This window comes from Musa acuminata, chromosome BXJ3-1, assembly GCF_036884655.1.
Source record: "Musa acuminata AAA Group cultivar baxijiao chromosome BXJ3-1, Cavendish_Baxijiao_AAA, whole genome shotgun sequence".
Taxonomy (NCBI): domain Eukaryota; kingdom Viridiplantae; phylum Streptophyta; class Magnoliopsida; order Zingiberales; family Musaceae; genus Musa; species Musa acuminata.
Genome location: NC_088349.1, coordinates 37,390,416 through 37,410,897, shown reverse-complemented (window position 1 = coordinate 37,410,897; position 20,482 = coordinate 37,390,416). Strand labels below are relative to the sequence as shown.

Here is a 20,482-nt window from a genome sequence, read left to right as displayed (position 1 = left end):
TATATATATTTGCATGCGATGTAGATATATATTAAATATGTATATGTGTGACATATCATATTAGGAAACCAAATCATAGAAACCCCTCTCTCGATAATATTAAGTCGGTAAACTTGAGGTAATTAAATTGACCCACGTGGCCTTCCATCGTTATAAGGACCGATTCTCGGTGTAGGTTGAGTTGGTCGAGTCCCTCGAGGCTCACCTATATCGCGTTTCGCTATCTTGCCTACGACATAGAGATGTCACCGGTGAGCTGAGGACATGGTATACTTGGTCGAGTCCCTCGAGGGTATATCATCGAATCAGACTTATCTTGTAACGATGGTGTTGACTTAACTGAGCATCTTGGTTGGTCGAGTCCCTCGAGACCATGGTGATTCGGAGGCCGAACAGGACGGGAATCACAAGGAGTTGTGATCGGCAATAGTTGCCTACCTTTTGGGCTTAGTGTGATTAGTCGAGTCCCTCGAGGTTATACTAAGATGCTGATTGGATCCTGATCCCCACTAGAAGCTTGCCGGAGAATTTTGTTTCACATGCTGAGGGTGTCGCGTGACTTGCCAGTAAAATAGTGGGAGCATATTAAGATAAAAGTCCATATCTTGATTTTTTTATTTCTTGCAAAATCTGTATATTATTCATTTCTCTGGCATCTTTATTTTCAGAAAATGTCGCTTTCAAATCCCTTACATGACATACTTGATGTCAACTACCTTACTGGTCCAAATTATACAGATTGGCTCTGCAACTTGAGAATTGTTCTCACAGTAGAGAAAATCGCATATGTCCTTGATACAGTGATGCCTACGCCCGAGAAATGGGCAAGCGAGGATGAAATCGCTTGCTACGTGAAGTATATTGATGACTCCACTCTTGCTTAGTGTTACATGTTAGACTCTATAACTCCTGAGTTATAGAGACAATATGAAAAGATGGATACCAGATCCATTCTCCTACATGTCCATAAATTATTTGAGGAACATGGAAGGACTCAGCAATATGAGATATCCAAGAGCCTCTTCGGCGCTAGGATGACTGTGGGGATACTGGTTCAGAACTATATCCTAAAGATGATTGAGTGGATAGAGAAACTCACAGGTCTAGGAATGGTCCTAGAGGATAACTTGTGTGTGGGCATTGTGCTTCAGTCCTTACCAGATTCCTTTTCACAGTTCATAATTAATTTTAATATGAACAAGCCTGAGATTACTCTCTTAGAGCTCCTCAATATGTTGAGGGAGGCAGAGAGCACTATAAAAAAGGAGAAGCCAGTTCTCTACACTGGTGAGACAAAAAAGAAAAGGAAAGCAGAAAAGTCCCTTAAGAAGGGCAATGGCAAGGGTAGATCAGGTAAAGCAAAGGTTGCTAAGAAAGACTCGACAAAAGACAAAGGCCAGTGCTTCCACTATGACAAAGATAGGCACTAGAAGAGGAATTATAAATAGTACCTTGTAGAGAGGGCGAAATAGAAGCTTCAGGTACATTTATGATCAGTCTCCATTTGTCAGACTCTTATGATAACATATGGGTATTGGATATCGATAGTGCTTATCTTATATGCAATTCATTGCAGGTTCTAGCAAGGCCCAAGAGACTGGAGAGAGGCGAGATGAACCTCAAGATGGGCAATGGAGCAAAAGTTGCTATAGTAGCTATTGGCGAGGTCGCCCTACATCTGCCTGGTGGAGCTATTATTGCATTAGATGCATGTTATTTTATTTCTTGTATTATCAAAAACATTATCCCCATTTCATGTTTGACAGTTAGTGGATATAAATTAGTTTTTTAGAACAATGGTTGTTCGATATTATTAGATGATGAGATCATCACGAAAGAAACATTGCATAATGGTTTATTTATGCTAGACACTACTCCACATATCATGAATGTAAGTGTGTCTAAGAGGAAACAAGATGAGGTGAATAGTGGATACCTATGGCATTGTAGGCTATGTCACATCCAAGAGGGAAGGTTCAAAAGTTGCTAAAGGATGGATATCTAGATCCATTCGACTATGAGTCATATGCAATATGTGAGCCTTGCCTTCGTGGAAAATTGACCAACTCTCTATTTAGTGGAATTGGAGAAAGAGGAACTGAGTTATTGGAACTCATATATAGTGATGTATATGGACCCATGTCAATTGATGCCATTGGTGGTTACTCCTACTTCATTACCTTCACTGATGATTTCTTAAGGTATGGATATGTATACTTAATGAAGTATAAGTCTGAGGCCTTTGAGAAATTCAGAGAGTATAAGAATGTAGTAGAGAACCAGACTGGAAATAGTATCAAGACTCTTCGATCAGATCGAGGAGGTGAGTACTTAAGTACAGAGTTTACCCAATTCCTCAAGGACTATGGGATATTATCCCAGTGGACACCTCCTTATACACCTTAGCTCAATAGTGTGTTTGAAAGGAGAAATCGTACGCTGTTAGACATGGTACGATCCATGATGAGTTTCACTGACCTACCCATCTCATTCTAGAGATATGCCCTAGAGACTACCGCTTACATTCTGAAGAGAGTTTCAACTAAGTCGGTAGTGTCTACACCATATGAGATATAGAAAGGGAAGAAACCCGATCTTAAGGTTATTAAGATTTGGGGCTGCCCTGTCCACGTTAAAAGACATAACCCCGATAAGTTGGAAACGAGGATAGAGCGATGCAAGTTCGTGGGATACCCCAAGGAAACTTATGAATATTATTTCTATCATCTCGAGGACCAAAAGGTTATTGTAGCTAAGAGAGCAGTATTCGTTGAGAAGGAACACACTTTTGGCGGAGACAATTGGAGCATAATAGAGTTGAGCGCGGTTGGAGAACCTAACTCAAGCACCACTCTACAGCCCGAGTCTGTTCAAGTACCTAATACACAAGTTCCAACTTTACGTAGGTCCAGCAGAGTATCCCATCCTCCGGAGAGATATGTGAGATATATTAGAGGAGAGGATGTTGAAGATATTGATCCTTAGACCTATAATGAGACTATTATGAGTATAGACTCTGGGAAGTGGCAAGAAGCCATTAATTCTGAGATGGATTCTATGTACTCCAACAAGGTTTGGAACCTAGTTAATGCGCCTGAAAGTATTGTACCCATCAATTGCAAGTGGATCTTTAAGAAAAAGATCGGAGTATATGGAAAGGTAGACTATAAAGCAAGGCTAGTGGCTAAGGGGTATCGACAAAGGCAAGGTGTTGACTATGATGAAACCTTCTCACCCATAGTAATGCTAAAATCCATCTGAATTCTATTGGCTATTGCAGCACATTATGATTATGAGATCTGACAGATGGATGTGAAAACTACATTCCTCAATGAGAACCTCAAGGAGAAGATATATATGATACAACCCGAGGGATTCGTGTCCAAGGACTGCCCAGATATGGTGTATAGGTTGCTTAGATCCATTTATGGACTAAGGTGTGGATGACATCCTGATCGTTTGGAATGATGTAGGAATGCTATCTACAGTAAAGGCTTAGTTATCTAAAAACTTCTCCACGAAGAACTTAGGGGAAGCATCCTATATCTTGGGGATTGTGATCTATATAGATAGATCCAAGAGGATGCTTGACTTGTCCCAGTCCAGGTACATAGAAACCATTGTCAAAATGTTTAGCATAGAAAATTCCAAGAGAGGTCTCATTCCGATAAGACATGGGATATCTCTTTCTAGGAGTATGTCCCCAAAGACTCTTGAAGAAAGAGCGAACATGAATATGATACCATATGCCTCAGCGATAGGGTCTATCATGTATGACATGCTACGTACTAGGCCTGATATATCGCATGCTCTGAGTGTCATGAGCAAGTATTATGAGGATCCAGCCTTGGAGCATTGAAAAGGAGTAAAGTGTATCCTTAAGTACTTGAGAATGACTAAGGATCTTTTACTAATATATGGAGGTAGTAGCCTTAAGGTTGAAGGCTACATAGACTCGAGCTTTCAGTCCGATGTCGATGATAGCAAGTCAAATTCGGGGTTTGTGTATACCCTGAATGGAGGAGTAGTATGCTAGAAGAGTTCCAAGCATGATACTACTGTTGACTCTACCACAGAGGCGGAGTACATTGCTGTAGCAGAGGCAATAAAGGAGAGAGTCTGGATGAAGAAGTATATCACAGATCTAGGAGTCGGGCCAACTAGCAAGGAGTTGATTCATTCTATTGCGACAACTACGGGGCGATTACTCAAACAAGGGAACCCGGGTCTCATCAGAAGTGTTTTAAGGAGGTTCCAACTTATTAGAGAGATCATGACCCGAGGAGATATAATAATGGAAAGAGTTCCATCCGAAGATAACATTACAGATCCACTGACAAAGCCGTTGTCTCAGATTGTCTTTGAGTGTCACAATGGTCTAATGGGGATCAGACACATAGGTGATTGACTTTAGGTCAAGTGGGAGATTGTTAGTCATAGGTGCCTAACAAGCCAATCACGTGAGTGATGGCACGTATAACTTGACACAGAATCTTTTTGCTTATTATATTTTGGCATGTATCACTTTATATTGACTATTGCATATATGCATGCATATATTGTGATGTTCTTGGATCTATACAATGGGAATTGAATCGTGATAAGATCATGATAATAAGATCAATTCACCTTTAAACACATATCCTAAATAATCTCGATCATAGGTTACTTGAGAGGGATATCGAGATAACCGGACAGATTGGTGTGCTATATACCCATCCATATGATAGATGCAGCTGGTCTCATAGTTGCACATCTCTATCTAATAAGACACAAAGGATGTCCTATATGAGTGCTCCATTCTTTGATACCAAACTTATAGGCTTGGATGTCCTAGATCTATTATAGTTGATCATTGGGAGTGACAGTCGACCTTACGAGGGATATTGAGTGTCGAAAGAGGAGTATCCACTTTCGGCATCATGAAAGGAATATTTCATATGTGCTTGCTCAAACAAATCCCTAGCCAGGGTCATTCGAATTGAGAGAGAAAAAGTTCTCCGGGAGAATCCGATTAGAACGAGACTCGAGTAGAAACCATATGGGTCTAACAGCACCATACCCGGTATATGGACTTTGGGATATTAGATAAATGAGAGACTATAGGTACACTATAATTGAGGATAGACATGTCCAATGGATTGGATTCCCCTGTAATGTCTGGGACTACGGCGTAGTGGCATAGTACGTCCGTAGTCGATAAGTTGAGTAAATTGTTATGGAGATAATAATTTACTAAGCTAGAAGGAGTTCTGACAGGTATGACTCACGGCCAGCTCGATATTGGGCCTAGAGGGTCACACATATATGGTATGCATTGCGATGAGTAGAGGTTCGGATATGAGATATCCGCCGGAGCCCCTAACTTATTGGATATTTAAGAAGCCTCTGAATTATTGAATCCTATGGATGAGATTCAATAAGAGCCCATAAGAGATTATTAGATAGAGATCCACTAATCTAAGAGACTTGGATAATTGGATGCAGATCCAATACCCAATAGGGGAGGATCTATTAGGGTTTGATAGGGGACCTCTATAAATAGGAGGGATTCAGTGGTTCATAGGCTAAAGCATTTGCTTGCCTCTCCTATTCTCCTCTCCCTCTCTAGCTCAAAGCAGGCCTAGAGTTTTGAGGAGTGTCATCATAGCCCTGTTGTGTGGATCACCGCTAGAGAGGAGGACGCTTGACCTCATTCACCCTCTCCCAGATATCTACAAGGATTCAGGGATATACGATCTCTCTAGGTAACATAATCTACTCTATATGCAATTTTAAGTTTCACGAATTTTTACGCATCAATCTTCGCATGACAACGAATATCTCTTTGAGAATAGGGGATTTTGTTTTTGTTCTTCAACTGCGAATGTGATGTCGCCCCCAGATTTCCCAATAGCATGCTTAGTCATGTGTAATGCACATGACCAATAGATAAGTTGGCCCAATCTAGCCTAATATTGTTATTCGATTTGAGCCCAAATATTGATTGAACTAAACTAGTCTTAATTAGTCTAGATCAATTCAGGGTGATTCCGAATCGATTGACTTATTTAAGTCAGTTTAACCTAAATTGAACATAATCTAGTCCAAATTATACTAGGCTAGGGTGGTTCTAGACCAGTTAAATGAGGATTAAAAATCGATTCGGTTAGGTTCTGGTAAATTGAGTTCAATTGGATCGATTGAACTAGGGTTCAAGTCAATTGAGGGTTAATTTGTATTATTTGATATTGATAATATTTGAAAGAGATGTTTTAAATGTGTTATTCCATCCCAATATGGACATGACAAGTGTGAGATTATGTTATTTCCCTACAAAGAGCAGGTAGGGCGATTCCCTTCGGGGATTAGCGGGCCGTCAGACGTGACGGTTGGACGGTTCCTCCATCCGTTGTTGGGAGGAACGTGTCCCCACTTTGGCTGGTTAGGGATACCACTTCATCCACTGTTGGGAGTGCAATATGAGATTGCCTCCATCCGTTGTTGGGAGAACACAAACTCATCCCATAGGATAAAGCCTCTCCATCCATTGTTAGGGGAGTGCTCCTTCGGGTATTTGATATACGCCAATGGGATGATTGAATTTTGATCATGTATTCATTTTGAGTTGACTTTTAGGGTTCCTACTCAGTATTGTTGAATTTTCTTTGTTTTTAATTTTCAGAGTAACCTCCCTCTAGTACTAAATCGGATTCCAATGGAGAGCAGACCTTCCTCTACCACTAAGTAGAGCCACTTGTATGATTTTTGAAGTTAACATCACTATGTTTATTTTCTACTTATGATTTGATGAATAAATAAATTATAATAAATATTTATAAATGATGAATAAAGTGATGTTTATCTACTTGACTCTGTATAAAAAAATATGGAAAAAAAAAATTCACCATTGACTATTGCATCTCATCATCAAGACCCCTAGTTTCTAATTTTGGTGGTATTCAATAGTTGCAAAATTCATTTAAATATAGATCGACATAATATTTGGGAACTTTAAGACCAGAAGGGTAGATGAAGAACTCATTTATACATAATATCCTTATAAGTGCACTAATAAGGCAAAACTGAAGCTATGCTTTCAGTGAAACCAAGTTATAATTAAGTGTACTACCTCATCTCCGTTCTAAACGAAAGGGATTCCAGAGGAGTGTGACTCGGTTTATGTGATAAACTTGAAAAATATCTCAGGGATATAAATAAACAAACTGTTCTACTGTCATTGTTGTTTGCTAATGATAAGCTTTCAATCCCTCCCTTATCAGAACAAGTATAATTGTGCTAAGAGTAGGTTTCTAAGGAGTGATGTCTAGAACAGAGAAAATTGGCTCAACATGGTCCCCAAAGATCATTACACGATCGAGGTAACTGAGGCCAACCTTTTGAGGTATTGGATCTTCTATTTATAATACGAAGAGATTTGTATGCATATCTTGAGTAACAATGAAGCTTATGTGTTGCAATAGAGATGTACTAAACTATTTCTTAAACATTAGTTTAAAATATCAAGTTTATAGGGACATTAAAGAGCTTATTTATCCTATTTCACTCTGATCACATGGTTTAATACTTTTAGGTTCTTAATATCGTGTCTAAATGTTGGTATGACTTTTTCATATTCAATTACCAAAGATTACTATTTTAAATATTTTTGCTGGCTTTTCCTCTAAACTATAACTTTTGTCTTAACATCAAGTTTGCATTTCCTGTCGTTTGACTAGTATCATTTTCAATTTAGGCTTTTCATGGTTGCTAATTTTTGGCATCTAGAATTGATAGTAGTAATTAAATTTAGTCAATGAGATTAACTACAATAACATATATGTGTTAAGTATTTGTATTTCAAATTTAGAAGGGCTCACACGAAAAAACCATCAACATTGAAAAATCTGCATGCAATTTCCCAAATAAATAGAAACATAATTTAAACTTTTTATATAAAATTAAGAAATCAAAAACTTACATCTATAAAAAGGGAATTATATTTTTGGGATTTTTTGTTCAATGAGTTTTTGAGAGGGATTAGAGGATCATACTGGAATATGACATAATATAAATAATAAGCAAAAAGTTATCAATTAAACCATTGACCTTCCAAATCTAATTTCATGAACAAAAACTTAGAATTTTCTTCAGCCACAAGGAGAAACTCCTGAAGGTATGATCTTAAATTCTTAATTATGGATAATTTTGTGGTGTCGAGAATTGTATAAGGAAGACTTAACGAGTGGAAAGCATGATTTGCAGATATAACTACAGTTGAAGGTTACACAGATATAATTGTTTTAAAACACTTCAAAAGTGGAGTTGCTAGATGGCAGCTTCTACAGCCAATATTCTTTTTTATAAAAGCTGGGATGATCAAGGACAACATCCAACATAGGTAAAAGGAATAGTATCTCAATGTTATCTTGTTCAGGAAGGATGATAAAAACAAAAAAACACAACAGGAGGTTTTTATGCTGCATTTGCTCTCTGATGATTCTGATGTATGCATGATATGTAGACAGCCAGGTTTTCTATGTAGGGAAGTTTGCTTCACCATTAGAACTACATGTGAAAAAATACTTGAAACCTCAATGAATTATGATGACATAATTGTTCTTACTTATCATATTAGGAAGTACATTACTTCATCAGAAAACATTCCTTAAGGTTGCTGTTAATTCTTTGGGGTCACCATAGGGAAATAGAAGTCAACCAGTTCATGATGCTAGTTGTTATAGAAAAATCAGATATTGGTATGAATTGCTAGCCTCAGTGTATAAGTACTATCGAGATAAGCACCACAATAATGCATTAATTTTCTTGGCATGTACATTGTGAACAAAGCTCTAGTTTTCTAGACGTGGCTTCGAGGAGTGATGTTGCCTATCAAGCTCGCGTTCAGAAAGAAAGATTTGGTGAGATGATGCATGGAACTTTATGAAAAAATTTATGGCAAGTGCATTGTGGAAAAAGAGGTGTTAGATGTGCTTCCTAAGCATCGTGCTTTCATGCAAATCCTCACCCAAGACCTGAACATGTCTGAAACCATTTCTTTCGTAGTATGTGGAACAAAAGATCCATCGTCTCAGCAACCAACACTTCATTTTCACAAAGATAATTGCTGAAGAAATACAAGGTTTACTTTAATTTGAGATTTTCTTTTTTTTCTTTTCAAATACTGCAATCTCTATTTGTATTTGGACCTCGTAAATAAAATCACTTGATATCTCTTAAGATTGTTGAGCTATTGTTATAAAGAGATTAGGTTAACTGATACTATTTCTTAAATATGTGATATGATCAACAGAAGCACAAACGAGTATGAAAATTTAATACCATTTTGCCTATCTCATCTTGATGAGAAACACTAATTGTATTTATGCTCTGAATAATTGCTTGCTTGTTTCTTGTAAGATTAACTGTGTATTTATTTATTTATTTTATGTATTTTGGATGGGATCCCTTCTAAAATCTGGCTTTGATTGTAATAATATTATTCTACGTAGTAAATGTCAAATGAGTTCTATTTATCATAATGGAGTAATGTGGCGAAGCAATAAAGAGAGAAAAAAAACATCCTGATGATTAAGGTCAAGAATTTAAGTCTTGATCTAAATAATTGGCTATATTATATTTGAATAAAAACAATTAAATTTTAATATAACATATGTGTTTTATTATTCTAATATAAAATTTTCATATGACATCCCTAATAACTAGAATCATGTGTTATCTGTATTTTTAATAAGTCGTAATGCCTCAACTATTTAAGATGGATAAATTCTTTTTATATCTAGTCTATTTTATATCATTCACATGACTTGTTTATTTTTTGAATATTTTATATATTTTTTTAGTTTAATCTACTATTACAATCATGTCTAGTCCCATACATAATATAACTTAAATATATTGAAAATAAAAATAATTTTTAAAGTATTCATATCAGATAAGATTGATGTAAATTATAATTTTAAGTGTTAAATGTAACTTAAATATATTTAAAATAAAATTTGATTATTTAAGAATTATTGTCATATAATATAGAATGTTGATATAAATTAAAATCTTAAGAATTAAATAGATGGTGATTGGAGGGTACCTTAAAATTATAATGCTAATAACTATATTTAGACTCGTGTATTTGCAATTTTGTGTCACTGTGAAGGCAAATAAGAATTGAGATCGGCTTCTCCTTTTATCGTCTCTTTTTCGAAGCCAAACCTCCTATGCTTACTTTCGATCTCGAGCTCTCTCGGTAGTACTCCACAAAACCCTAGGTTCCATGGGCCAGGGAACCCTTGGAGGCATGGGGAACTAGGGGCACCCCGGCGATCAGAAGCACGATGGCGACAAGAAGGATAAAAAGATTGAGTTGGCAGCATCACTGTCCCAAGTCAAACGGAAGCAATGCAGGCAGAAGGGTTATGAGGTTGTTGCCTGGCTCCCCACCATCACCTTGCTCTCTAAGTGCCGCCTCCACATCCTCAAGGTCGAGCTCGTCAAAGACTACCTCCTCATGGAGGTGGCGTTCGCCACCAACCAGGAGCGCCTTTGTCCCTACGAGGAGGATCGCTCCAAGTTCAATGATCTTCGGGAGTCGCTGATAAGTGTCAGAAACCTGGATGAGCTCATCGATGAGAACCATGTCATCGTTTCGTCGTCGATTAGAATGAAGTACTACGTTACAATCATATCTTTTGTCGACAAGGATCAACTGGTATTGGACTATGCTATTTTTATGCACAACAAGGTCAGTTTTGCTGGTTTAATGATTATGGTTTTGGTCGCATGATCTCGGATTGGTGAAGATTTTTAGTGTTTAGGGTGCGAATTGGTTGTGGTTTTCTTGATATACCTAATTTGCTAGTATTCTGATAAAAATAACTTAAAATATTATGTGTATTTACATAGATCACTGGTATTTAGGCTCGACAAACTTGGTTAACTGAAGATTTAGGGTTCGAGTGTTTTGTGGTCAATTTTTATGAGTGAGCATTATGAAGCATTTGTAGGCATCATATGTTTGCCCATATAATTTCTATTGCCAGGAGTACCTTAAATCTCCAAAAGTTAAGAAGATAATAAAATAATTGAAGTCTATAAGGTAAATGGAGCCCCATTTTGCTAGGATACATAGTAATATGTTAGATTCATGGGTTGGAATGTAGGAGATCCAAGTTCTGATGCATAATGTCTGCTTAATAATCATCAAGTTTTTTTCTTTTTAGGCACTTTGTTTCTTTTGAATGTATCTAAAAGTTTATGTGTTGAATCACTCAATGGTTGCTCCCTCAGATTGATCAACCAGCAATACCGATTGCTATTTTTGCCCATTTCTTGACCTCAGTCAGGTTTTGATAGTCACAACTGCTATGCTGATGAACACTATCTTCCAACTCTTTCGAGTGTAAGTACATTAGATCATTTTACATTTTGGCTTTCCTGAGTAATGGCTTATTTGGGAATTTAATCGTATCACTAACTAGATAGGACATTTCGACATCCTGCAGATAGTGGATCCTATTGGAAGTGCTAATTGGTCCGTGAGCGTGTTGATTGGTCTGAAAGAAAGTGGCATCCAAAAGCATATTGAGCACAAGATGTCACTTTTGAGCTCCCGAAGAATATTTCAGTAAGCATTCTCTCTTTCAAAAATTCATACTTTAGGATGTCCATATGCCTCTAAATTCTTGTTGACTGATATGGGTTTTGTTGACAGTCTATTGATGAGAGTTATCATGTCACCATTGATGAAAAGGTAAATCTTTTAGAACTCGTGTTCATATATGCTGATTCTTTCCTTTTTCTGGTTCACCTATTCCTGATTTACTTTCGTTAGTGTTGTCACAATCACCGAAAGCACATCAGATTAGGCAAAAGTAACTTAATCTTTGTAAGCTGACTGCCAAGTTCTATAGTTTTGCTTTTCCTCTGAGTTACTTCAATGTATTCATGTGCTTAGGTTTAATGAAGCATATAAAAGGAAATTGGAACATGTTGTAGATATCCATCTAAAATTCTTGCATTTTTGTCATAGATAGTGATAAGTGGTAGGACTTTGCAAGAAAATGCTTGTTCTACATGACTACGTCAACCAAAACCTTTGAGACATTATGCAATCATATAGAGTAGCACGATACATGCATGAGGCACAGTACAAATTCGAAGGGATTGATGACCCTTAATATGAGCCTTTAGAGAAATAAATAAATAAATAATCCGATGGATGAAATTGAATTATTCAATTAGAAGCCGATATGACTTGTAAGAAAATAATGTCATATGTCAAAAGAAGTCAAATATTTTCTCAGTTCACTATTTGGAGGATTGAACTCCAAAGCACCAAAAGCATCTATTTTCATTTTTGTTTAGATAGTATTATTTGGTCCTTTACCATCTCTTACCCATTCTGCATACTAAAATATTTATTCATGCTTAAAAATAATAACAACAATGGGTTACAAATCGTGACAAGCATGTAAACTACATTGGAATATCGGATAATTGTTCAAAGTGATCGACTATGCAGTGTTCCGAATACTGTTACTGTTGAAGCTATCAAATAATTGTTTATGGCCATCGACTGTAACAAATCTGGTTAGTTCATGCCGAATCATAACTAATACTAGAAGAATTTCATTTTCTTTCCATGTTTGATTTGTATTTATCGTCACAAAATCATTGCTGCTACCTGTTTTCAGCTAACAATTATACAACACAATCTGGAAGAGAAACTAATCACTCAAACTTGAGTACACCTAATCTGCTAATAACTGTCCTTCCAATGTTTTATAATCAAAGACCAACCTCAGAAGTAGTAGCAGCAGAAGATTGTTGAGTCATTTGCCAATTCTTGAACTCAAGCCACCTCATTTTGACACCAAACTCCACCATGTAGCAGCAGAAGATTGTTGGAGGCAATTGGGATGACTTGAATCTATGTTTCTCTCTAAGTAGGGATGAGGTGGATACTACTTTATTTGATGGTGCACTCCACCCAGTACTGGTCTTCTCTCTGTTTTGTGTTTTCCTGGTTATTTGATCTCTTGAGCAGCAAAATTTTGTTAGTCCATTTAACTTTATAGAGTGCTCAATTCTTTTGTAGAGAGAGAGATTATAAAACACTTTCTTTGTGAAGTCTTTATGGCAAATCTCTTATTCTTTTTTTGAAAGAAAACTGAAGCACAAACAGAAGTGAATAATTTGGTTAGCAGATTCATAAAAGATGTCATTAAAAAAACTTAAACAATGGAGAACAACTTAAAAGTTCTGAACTTCTAAGATCTGATCTCAAACACAAGCTATATGGTATATTGTGAACATAGTGAATAACAATTATTATGTAATGGATGTTAATACGTACAACATACATATAATGTTATGATGTATAAATCAAATGTAATGTTCTATATCACATTAAAATATGACATAATTTATAAATCATACATAAAAATGATATAATAATGTTTAAAATAATAAAAATCTTCTTGGGTTTGGTCGGATACTATAGTAGATTTGTAGAAGACTTCAAAAATAGCAGCACCATTGATCACACAAAAACATATATAAAGTTCATATGGGATGATAAATGTCAACAAAGTTTTTAGGAATTGAAGAAGAAATTAACCGGTGCTCCTATCTTAGTGATTCCTTGCTTATGCATCTAGGCAATTAAAGCCTCACAAGAAGAACTATCATACTTATGACTTAGAGCTATGAGCTATCATTTTTGCATTGAAAATTTGGAGGCATTATCTCTATGGACAGACTTTTAAAATCTTCACAGATCATAAGAGTCTCAAATATATTTTCGTACAGAAAGATTTAAATATGAGACAAAGAAGATATTGTACTTTCTAAAGAATTATGATTTTAATATCAACTATCATACTGGGAAGGCTAATGTAGTTGCTGATGCCTTAAGCAAAAATACCTATAGTTGCCTCTTAACCTGCAATGGCTTTGTTCACTCCATCTGGTCTTGTAATGCAGAAGGATTTGTTGACTTCAAACGATCGCTCAACGAGATGCCATCAAGCATCTATCTTTTCTCATTCAACTAGCAGCGTTGAGAACTTGCTCTTTCTCGGAGCATATCCTGTCTCCACCAATCTACTATGCAAACCATCATCTTTGACAAGACACCCTAAAGGAGGCTATTTTTAGATTTACCCATGAGTGGCAGCCAGTGCTATTTATTTGATTCTTAGAAGTTTTCAGCTTCATGTGGCAACAAGTTCTAGCTTGATGATGTCAGTGAATCTCAACAGTTTGTTCCAGATATTTTGAATGGAATATTTGAAATGGCAATTGAGATGGAAAAGATTGAGAAGATTCATTGAGAAGCAAAATGCTGGAGGGGTATCTTATGGTAGCTCTGTTTGAGCCATCAACATCAACCAGACTTTCCTTTGAGCCAGCTATAAAAAGGTTAGGAGGAGAAGTTTTTTATTACAAAAGAAGCACGTGAATTTTCTTCAGCCACGAGGAGAAACTCCTGAAGGTATGATCTTAAATTCTTAATTATGGATAATTTTGTGGTGTCCAGAATTGTATAAGGAAGACTTAACGAGTGGAAAGCATGATTTGCAGATATAACTACAGTTGAAGGTTACACAGATATAATTGTTTTAAAACACTTCAAAAGTGGAGTTGCTAGATGGCAGCTTCTACAGCCAATATTCGTTTTTATAAAAGCTGGGATGATCAAGGACAGCATCCAACACAGGTAATAGGAATAGTATCTCAATGTTATCTTGCTCAGGAGAATGATAAAAACAGAAGAAAACAACTGGAGGTTTTTATGCTACATTTTCTCTCAGATGATTCTGATGTATGCATGATTTGTTGACAGCCAGGTTTTCTATGTACGGAAGTTTGCTTCACCATTAGAACTACAGGGGAAAAAATACTTGAAACCTCAACGAATTAAGATGACATAATTGTTCTTACTTGTCATATTAGGAAGTACATTACTTCATCAGAAAACATTCCTTAAGGTTGCTGTGAATTCTTTGAGGTCATCACAAGGAAATAGAAGTCAACCGGTTCATGATGCTAGTTGTAATAGAAAAATCAGATATTGGTATGAATTGCTAGCCTCAGTGTATAAGTACTATCGAGAGATATTTGATAAGCACCACAATAATGCATTAATTTTCTTGGCATGTACATTGTGAACAAAGCTATGGTTTTCTAGAAGTGGCTTCCAGGAGTGATGTTGCCTTATCAAGCTTGCATTCAGAAAGAAAGATTTGGTGAGATTATGCATAGACCTTTATAAAGAAATTCATGGCAAGTGCATTGTGGACAAAGAGGTGTTAGATGTGCTTCCTAAGCATCCTCACCCAAGACTTGATGAGGTACGTGAACATGTCTGGAACCATTTCTTTCTTAGCATGTAGAACAAAAGATTCATTGTCTCAGCAACCAACACTTAATTTTCACAAAGATAATTGCCGAAGAAATGCAAGGTTTACTTTTATTTAAGACTTTCTTTTTTTTCTTTTCTAAATACTGCATCCTCTATTTGTGTCAGTGATTTAAAAAGCGCTAGGCGTCAAGGTTCATAAATGCTTGAGGCGTTAGGTGCTCGCCTGAGCGAAGCGAGTCACTAAAATATAAAAATATATAATATAATTAATAAATATAATTATTTAAAATTTTAAATATAATTATTTAAATATAATAATTTTAAATAAATAAAAATTATTTGTATTAAAATCAAATTAATATATTATTAATCTAATAAATATAAATACTATTATTAATATACTGTTAACAGTATACTGTATACTGTTAACAGTATACTGAAGGAGAAGAAGGAAGAGGTGTGTAAGGGGGTGCTGATTGAGAAAAGAGGAAGCGGGAGCGGGAACGGAAGCGAGAGCGACGAGCGGTGACAGCGGCAGCAGCAGCGAGCAACGGCAACGGGAGCGGGAGCAGGAGCAATGTCTGTTGTTTTCTGTTGTTTTTTCCTTCTCTTATTTGAATATTTTCAAAGTGGCTCAAAACATTTCTTGAAAATAAAGGAGAAATGTCTTATTTAGCTTGTCTACCTCTTATTTTGGACTTCTCCTAGGAGTAAAAACAAGTGTTCGGTGCAATCCTTATTGAAGAGATAGCTGCAGAGATTGAAATATAGTTTTCTTGAAAAGCTTTCTTACAGCTGGTTGACACTTATTTTGTCTCCTCTGTACTGTAACCTACACTGAATGGTCTGGAATATTTTTTTTGGTTGAATCAATATGCAACTTGACTTGTTTATAGGTGTGGGTGAAGAAACCGGTCAAGCTACATCTAGCTCTGGAATTTTCCAATCCAGAAGATTTTGCAGAATTATTATGTACCTGTATATTATTCAACTGAAGTGTAAAATAATTATTGGTCTTTGTTCTTTTTATCTTAGCCTGTGCTTTAGATGTTTCTAATCCTTACCTTTTATGCATCTTCACATGACATGATACATAATGATATGCTTCTTACTTGGCAGCTTTTGTTCACATAATTGTTAAATTCTGAAATATTATATCAGGATATGTTGTTATTGAGTGGATAAATGGATGATTAGATTAAAATGTCTTTTGCAGATCTTGTCTGTTGTTGGGCTTCTTCAGGATGAACTTGATCCTATGGTTTCTGTCATGAAAGTTGAAAAAGCTCCTTTGGAATCTTATGCTGATATTGGTGGCATAGATGCACAAATTCAATAAATTAAAGAAGCTATTGAACTTCCTCTTACTCATCCTGAGCTATATAAAGATATTGGAATTAGGCTTCCCAAGGTAGTTATACCATATGGGGAGCCAAGGTGAGAGTGTAGCATGTGAATTTCCATAACATGAACTTTACAACTTTGCCCCACACATTTTTTACCCTCCCTCTTCTCTATTCTCTGGATCTCTATTTAGTTACATTTGTATTTTGTGTTTATGTGTGCTATTTATTGACTCTAACTCTAGCGACAACACTTATTATGAGTAAATAGAGAAGAGAAATGAGAAAGGATGTTTTTATTGCCTATGTGCTTCTTCTTTACCAATGGATGTCTTTTTTTAAAAAAAATTGACCTTCTATTATTGCAAATTTACAATCTAGATGGTGGTGGCCAATTAAAAAAAAAAAGCTTAACTGAGTTTCACTTTAGAATTGGAATTATATTTCTCTTGTGGGTTTGCAACCCAAAAGGTTTTTGCTATACAATTTGTGTTGCATGGTGATCTGAATGTTGTGGTATCTGCATTGGTTATTGCAAAGTCCTAATTTTCGTACTATTTATGAATGCATAATTACAGGCTGTGGTAAACTCAACTTCAGCAACTTTCTTGCAGTTTTTGGAAGTGAGTTGATTCAGAAATATTTGGGTGATGGCCCAAAACTTGTTAGAGAACTGTTTAGAGTGGCAGATGAACTTTCTCCTTTGATAGTCTTTATTGATGAGATAGAAGCAGTTGGCACCAAAAGGTCAGTCGATGAGAAATAAAAGTCCCACTTTTTTCTTTCTCTTGTATGTAAATCATAGTTAAAATTATCAGACTATTCTATCTGACCAATTTTAGATATGATGCTCATTCGGGTGGTGAGCGTGAAATACAGAGAGCCATGTTGGAGTTGCTGAACTAGTTAGATGGTTTTGACTCAAGGGGGGATGTTAAGGTCTTGCAACCAACAGAATTGAAAGCCTTGATCCAGCCTTACTTCGGCCTGGTCGTATTGATGGGAAGATTGAATTCCCGTTGCCAGACATTAAAACTAGACAACGTATTTTTCAGGTTTGTTATGCTTCATGAACAAATACAGGATGCTTACAGAACACCAGTGCATGTTTTTGTACACTTTGCGGGTTCTTGCTAAATTCTTATTTTCATGTTAATTTCTTTAGATACATACCTCTAGAATGACGCTGGCCAATAATGTCAACCTGGAAGAATTTGTCATGACGAATGACGAGTTCTCTGGAGCTGATATCAAGACAATCTGTACTGAATCTGGCTTGCTTGCTTTAAGAGAGCGTAGGATGAAGGTGTGTCACATATTTACATGTAAAATTGTATTCTTTTATATAGAAGGTCATTGTTAGATAAAGCTTTTGTTATTACACTAATATTATCAGCAATTGTTATTGTGGTCTTATATACCTTTTGTTTGGGATGTATATATGCTTTTTAAAATGGATATTGACTTTTGAATGCCAATTGTCCATACCCTAGGGATTTTATGAATTTTTCCTATGTTCCTATTAATGTTCAGAAATTGATCACTTAAAAAGTTAACCACTAAAAGACAGGAGAACTTTTCATATTACCTCTCCTATTCTATAAAGGTAACTCATTTCTTTATAATTTAAATGTGATGGTTCATGTATGCTGTATTTAGTCTACGTTCTTCATTAGATTGCTTTTCAGATTCATATTATAAAGCTGTATTGTCCATATGACTTCTTCTGACCCCAATTATAGTTCCTAGTATGTATTTTATAAAGCCACTAATTTACTCGAATGGGGGTTCCTTGTTGATTCAAGTTTTTATTACTTCTCTTTCTTGGGGCAAGAGGAGCATGACCATTTGAGGAAGCTGAATTTTGCATCAATCTTTATTATTGTATCATTGCTATGGATAAAACTTGTTATAAGAAGTAGAATAAAGAACCAGAAACGATCATTCTTTCGGCTCGATGTAATAAAGTTATTTACCCATTGAGGGAGATTTACTTACAAAAGCATATTGGAAATTTGTTCAGGTGACATTTTTGGTGATCTCTGAACACTCAAGTCTATGCTTCGTGTTTTCAAGTCTAAAGGTCTACAACCAGGTTTAGAAGCTCGGTCGACCTCTGGTCTTGACACCTTGTTGCATTGGTATCTCACCAGTTTATCGGGTAATATTCCAACCTTTTTCACACATTATCAGTAAAAGATAATACAAAAATAACACCATTTGGTACTGAACAGTATGATCCATACAGGTCCTTACTCAGGCTAATTAAGGTTTGTTATAGGCTCTAAACCTCCACCAATGTGTCTTAACAGTGGTTGACCACTGAAATAGTTTGTCTTGCTGCTAGAATAGAGATCCTCTTCTTCCTCCAAAAATAGAAAATGGAAAGGAAAGATGCTACTTATCTATTTTGTTCCCATTTCTTATGACAGCTTATCTCTCGTATAGAGAAGTGATGTAGTGATGCCTTGGCTCTTGGAAATGTCTTGATCTCGTCTTAATTTCTTATTCTTTGTTCTTTGTTTTTCTTTTCCCAATTCTCTTCTATAGCCTTGAGAAGTGAGACAATTTGGGAGAGAATCATTCAAGGCCCTAAATAATGAAATAAAGAAAAATTCAACTTAAAAAGTAAAATATAAACTGAATAAGATCAGTTCAACGTAAAAGAATAAGGTTTGGCTTATAAGTAAAATTCTTGCTCTTGGGCACATATTGGATCATATAGTTGATAAGAAACAATACGAATAATTCAAAACTAATATTGTTGATATGGATTCTGATGGTTTTCAAATGTTTGTTTTAATCAAAGGTTTTTCAAACAAGATCATCAAATACTTGAATATTATCCTTGGCTTGGTGCATATTAAGTTTGACAAATTTGATATGGTAGGGACATACCCAACAAATGGAACATTAACTAGTCTTCTTCGAAGAGACACTCTCACTTGATTAGTTTGAGTTGGACTACATGTCTTTAGTGGTTGGATCGGCTAGTTGAATTTGACTTGCATTGGATTGAGAGTTTAAACTAATACCCATTTGCTTTATCTTGCATTCCCAAAGTGCCCTCAGTTACATATCTTAGTAATTTGTAGCTACATCATCTTATGCTCAGGTAACTCATGTAGACTTCTAGAAGGCCAAGGAGAATGTGACGTTTAAGAAAGAAGGGGTGCCTAAGGGACTCTACATGTGAGCTATTAATTTGCTTGCCTCATAACATGAAGGTTTGTCCCATTTGTCGCTTTTGATTATCATGATTCTCAATATATTATTTTTAGATGTTTGTTTGTGGACCTTGATGATCACAAATTGGATAACAATAATGATTCAACATAAATAATCTTTTGAGAAATATTGTGCTTCTTTATGCCCAAGTTGTAATCACATACCTTTTATATAAATGTGTTGTGTTTATATGTCTTAAGAAATCAAAGAACTAATTACAGAATACCCCTTGTATTTAACTACCTTTAGCATCTCGGTCCTTATGTTTTAAAAAATTTCTTTGGCATCCCTATAATTACGAAGATAAAACATTTAAGTCTATTTACCATAACGTTGTTCGTTTTATCAACGAAAATTCAAAAACAAAAAAGGTAATTTTAGCGTTCTAGTTGATGATGGTGGATGACGTCGGTGGTGGTGGATGGTGGCATTGTTGGGGGTTGCGAGTGGCTATTGTGGATGAGGAGAGTAGCGGTGAGAGGTAAGAGTGCCTCTGCTTCGGAGTCGGCGTCGTTGCCATTGTCGAGTGGTGAAAGGGCTGCTTGGCATC

At 36.0% G+C, this 20,482-nt stretch overlaps 1 pseudogene; it reads left to right on the top strand.

Moving 5' to 3' along the window:
- Positions 1-10,270: 10,270 nt before the first annotated feature.
- Positions 10,271-19,900, top strand: LOC135629254 (26S proteasome regulatory subunit 4 homolog; annotated as a pseudogene).
- The last annotated feature ends 582 nt before the right edge of the window (positions 19,901-20,482 follow it).